This window comes from Vicia villosa, linkage group LG3 (genome assembly GCF_029867415.1).
Source record: "Vicia villosa cultivar HV-30 ecotype Madison, WI linkage group LG3, Vvil1.0, whole genome shotgun sequence".
Taxonomy (NCBI): domain Eukaryota; kingdom Viridiplantae; phylum Streptophyta; class Magnoliopsida; order Fabales; family Fabaceae; genus Vicia; species Vicia villosa.
Window position 1 is genome coordinate 123,413,048 of NC_081182.1, and position 4,996 is coordinate 123,418,043.

Consider the following 4,996-nt stretch of genomic DNA (forward strand, 5'->3'; position numbering starts at 1 on the left):
TCTAGAAGTCTTCTGAATATCACGCGATTAGCAGAGACTCAACACTGCACAAAAATCAGGTACGCTTAACTGTCTCCTACATAAACAGTCCCTGACTAGGGTTTTCTTGTTTTTACAGGAGAAACAAGTTTTTGAGAGCTCAAATTGATTTCATACACATCCATATATCTCAAAGTACCATCATACAAATTTTCAAACTTCAATTCACTCAGACGCACCGTCAGCAGCTCAAACAGTCAACAGACGACCCGTTTGACCAAAAAAGTCAACAGACAGTCAAAAATGAATTTTTTTGTCAAAGTCCATATTTTGTCAAAGGATTCATCATTTGATCATTGGATGATCATAATTCATCAAGGAAAGATCAAAAATCAACAAAACCCTAAGATTCAAAATTAGGGTTTTTGCCTGAAAAGTCAACTCAACTTTGACTGATCATAACTCTCTCATCCTTCATCCAAAAAATTCAAACTAAAGCTAATTTTGAAGTAAATTCAATTATCTTTCAAATGCCATTGATCCCATGGTCATTGGATTCACCATTTGAAAAATATGATCAAAGACATTACAGGTCATTTTCAAAGTCAACAAAAAGACACTTTTTTCAAAAGGACACACAAAGAGCATCAAAAATCATTTTGACATGAGACCAAAGGCATTGGTTAGAGGACTCTTTGAGGTTTCCAAAAAGTGCAAGATCTCCTTCATATGACAAAAATTGAGGGATTTACACCTTGTTGAAGTTGGCTAAATTTTGGAAAATGCATAAAACCAACATTGCTCAAAAATGCATTTTTTCCAAATGGGGCCAAGTTTTCATGGTTCAAACATCATTTCCATGATATTATGGGCCTCCCACGACCAAGACTAAGCCCACACCATTTTTATTTCATTTTTTGCATAATTTTATCTTATTTTAAGATTAAATTAAAAAGAAAAATGAAAGGATAATGGATGGCTTAAATCTTAAGCATGACTCACCCAAGGAATCTTCATTTTTCTGCAGAGAATTGAAGAGCAAGGCAAGAGCATTGAAGACAAGAAGACTTGGTCAATAATTCAAAGCTTTTTAATATAAAAAATTCAAGAATTCCACAAAGGCAACTAGATGCTTCTTAGCTTCAATTCTAAGCACTCAATGCTTATATATAGGCTAGCATACTTCAGTAATGAAGGGGACAAGTTCAGAAACAAAGCCTTGCTGATAACACACTTGTAATCACTTGAAATTTTTCAAAGAAATTCAAAATTCGAATTTTAATTTCTATCTTGTTTCAGTTCAAATTAAACACTCAAATACAATCCTCAAGTATCATTGAACGTATTCCAATCAATTGCAAACCTTGAAGCTCACTAAATCGAGCTATACAGGTCATAATTTGTTCAAATCTAAATCAACTCGTATCTGGTCATTCATGCATGTTTAACAAGATGTAGACATGTATTTGTGTTTGGTTTGAGGTCCTAATCATTTCTGGAAACTTAATTGAAGTTTGGACGCCTATACGTAGGATCACCATTTTAGGGTTCGAACCTTTAAATTTGGGGTTTTACTATCCATGCAAAATTATGAACTCTAAATGGTACCATTAGAATCGCATGAACAATACGAACTGAACCATGGTATCGCGCCAGATTTATATTAGTGTTTGCTAGTATTCGCTATTTTCAACAGGTGTAAAAGGTTGGAGTTTTTACACCACCTGCAAATGAAAGGTGTAAAAGCCCATCCTGAGGAAGAAGACGATGCGTGGCATCCTCTGATTGGCTGGAGAGCGCGCGCGTGTTTTTTGAATTAATCTTGGATTCTGTGTTTTGCAGGTACATCACGTGATATGGTCCCTCATGCTGGTGACCATCAGATCCGCTAGCCAGCTCATCCAACGCACCAGACAAGTGATCCACACCATAGACCACACTTATCCACCACACCTGATCATGTATCCTTTTATTTTCTATTTTATTTTAATTTTCTTTGCAAAATTAATTAAAAATAGTTTTAAAAATCCAAAAAATACACAAAAAATATTTTTTAGACTTCTAAAATAATATATTATTTTCTGAAATAAAAATATTTTATTTTTCTTCAAAATTTCAATATTTTGCATAATTAATTAGTATATATTTATATATTTGCTTTTTAATTATTCTAACCAATCAAAAAATCATAAAAAAATTTGTTCTTCATGTTAAATATTGTTTATATATTATAAACTAATTTTTTACATATTTTGAATAATTTTCTCTTTAAGTTTTAGTTATTTGTATAATTATGTATTAATTAGCTTAATCAATTTCAAATCAATTTCAAAAATCCCAAAAAAATTAGTTTTGTTTTAAAATTAATTGACAAATATTTTGTACATATTTTAAACTCAATTTCTAGGTTTAAATCTGTTTTCATCTTTTTTTTTATTTTGATTTAATTAATCATACATTAATTATAATTAAAATAAATCATAAAAAATCCAAAAACATGCCTTTTATTTTTCTTGCAATTTAAATTCCTAGATAAATGTATAGGATGTCAAATTCATGTAAATAGGCTAGTTTACATTTCCTGCACAATCGATGTAATAGCGTAGATTTATTTTCCGCACTTTACATTTCCGCATTTTAATTTCCAGCAAATATAAACTGCGTGTATGTCAAAGATAAAATTGAACCGTTAGATCACTAACTTCAAAGATAAAATATCTGAATACAAACACAATCACACTGGCACCTCTTAAGGTAAATCCCTTCTCATTCTTTTCAAAATCAAAGTCAAAATTCTACTGTTTTGAGTACAAAATCGAACCTTTTGTTTATATCTGGTGAAAGGATAGATTTTTAAAGGAAATGGGATAAAGACCTTACAACTCAGGGTAGACCTCCTAGTTTGCTTGCTTAAATCAAAACAAACAAAATTCTCATACACTGTTGTTTTTCAAAACAAAACTTTCCAAAAAGACAATACTTTGTATACATCCAAACACGGATCGTTACAAAGTTAACGTTCTTTTCAAAACATCTTTCGAAAGATAAACAAGCATTTTGTATACATCCGCACACGGATCATTACAAAATTCAATTTACAAAGGTATTTGAAACCACATATGAGCATTCTAAAGCAATTGAAAAGTAATCGAAAAACAAGTGAGCTAAGCAAACTTAAGAGCCCATGGATAACCATGGATACAAAGGGTGCTAACACCTTCCCTTTGTATAACCTACCCCCTTACCCAGAATTTCTTAAAGGTCTTTTTTCTGTTTCTTTTATAAACCTTTCCTTAATTGGATAAAATAAAAGGTCGGTGGCGACTCTGTGAATTTTCAAAAAAAATGCGAAAGCATTAAGCGATAAAAAAGAGTCAGTTCACGTATCTCTCCCGAACAGAGGTATGGCCCGAATTAAAAAACAGAGGTCCACAGAACTGGCGACTCTGCTGGGGAGATACTTTCAAAAAACAAAATGTTTTCAAAAGGGGTTACCTTAAGAGAATAGATCACTTCGATGTTTTCAATTGTTTGACTTGATTGCTCTATTTTTCAAAGGTTTGTTTGGGTATTTTGCTTGTGTGAAAGATTCTAACCCGAATCTCGAGATACCTTAAGTATATGACAATAGACCAAGGAAACTGTACGGCATGTACCGATACGGTTGATCTGGTAGTCATCGTTAGTGCGATACTTTGGTTTATACTGATGTCCCTTGAAAACGATCAAGGAGTATATTAGGCTTCCGAAATGTCATTAAACACTAATTTGTCTTAGAACCTTTTTAGTTGAACTTGACTTATGGCCTATTAAGTGGCTAGCTTTGAAATTGATCGAAGTTAGTTATCCTCGAGGAATATTTTGATCGGCCGCTCGAGCGCCGTATTGAGATGTTACTTCCAAGGATCATAGAACCCGAATACTATTCTAGGACAGGTTTTAACCAACTCAACTTCAGTGGGGAGGGTATCACCTATCAGCTCCATGCAAGCCTTTAAACCTAAGGCTATTGTTTGATTTGTTTTTGTGTGCCACATGTTCGCATCATAAGCATATCATTTTCTCACTAGACACTTCAAGGATCAAAGAGTTTACCTTTGTTTTTGCAGGTAATGGCTCCCGCCACCAAAGATTACATCCGAATCAACATCTCAACGGTACCATCTGAACTAAAAGACTTAGTGTCAGAATTCCCCAGGAATGTTCAATTCACCGAAAGGCATGGTCACCTACTCCATTTGGTTACCTCAAAATTTGAAGAAGACATGATACGGGTCTTGTTCCAGTTCTTTGACCCCGAACATCATTGCTTTACCTTTCCTGATTACCAGTTGGTACCCACTTTGGAAGAATTCTCTGAACTAATGGGATTGCCTGTTCGAAATCAATTACCTTTCACTGGTTTAGAAAGGATTCCAAAACCTGAGGTCATTGCTGCTGCTTTACATCTGCGAAAATCAGAAATCGAGTCCAATTGGGAAACAAAGAGTGGAGTTAAGGGTTTGCTTACCAAGTTCTTATTGGAAAAGGCTCGACTACTGCTAGAAAACAAAAGTTATCCAGCTTTTGAGGAGGTTATGGCCCTTTTGATCTATGGGTTGGTTTTATTCCCAAATCCCGATCAGTTCATAAGTGTACACATCATCAACCTTTTCCTAATCCGTAACCCGGTACCAACATTGCTGGGAGACATTCTACATTCTCTACACACTCGTACCATGAAGAAACGAGGAACTCTCATGTGCTGTATACCGCTACTGGCTAGGTGGTTTACATTTCATCTTCCCCGATCAGTGTTGAGAAATGAACAAAGAATGCAATGGTCTCGCAGGATTATGTCTTTGTCTCATTCAGATATCCGGTGGAACAACTTCTTTCAAAGAGACATTACTATCATTGATCATTGTGGAGAGTACCCTAATGTGCCACTCCTTGGCATCAAAGGAGGCATCACTTACAATCCCTCTTTAGCTCTACGCCAATTCGGATATGCAAGGAGCAACGGTCCTCATGACAT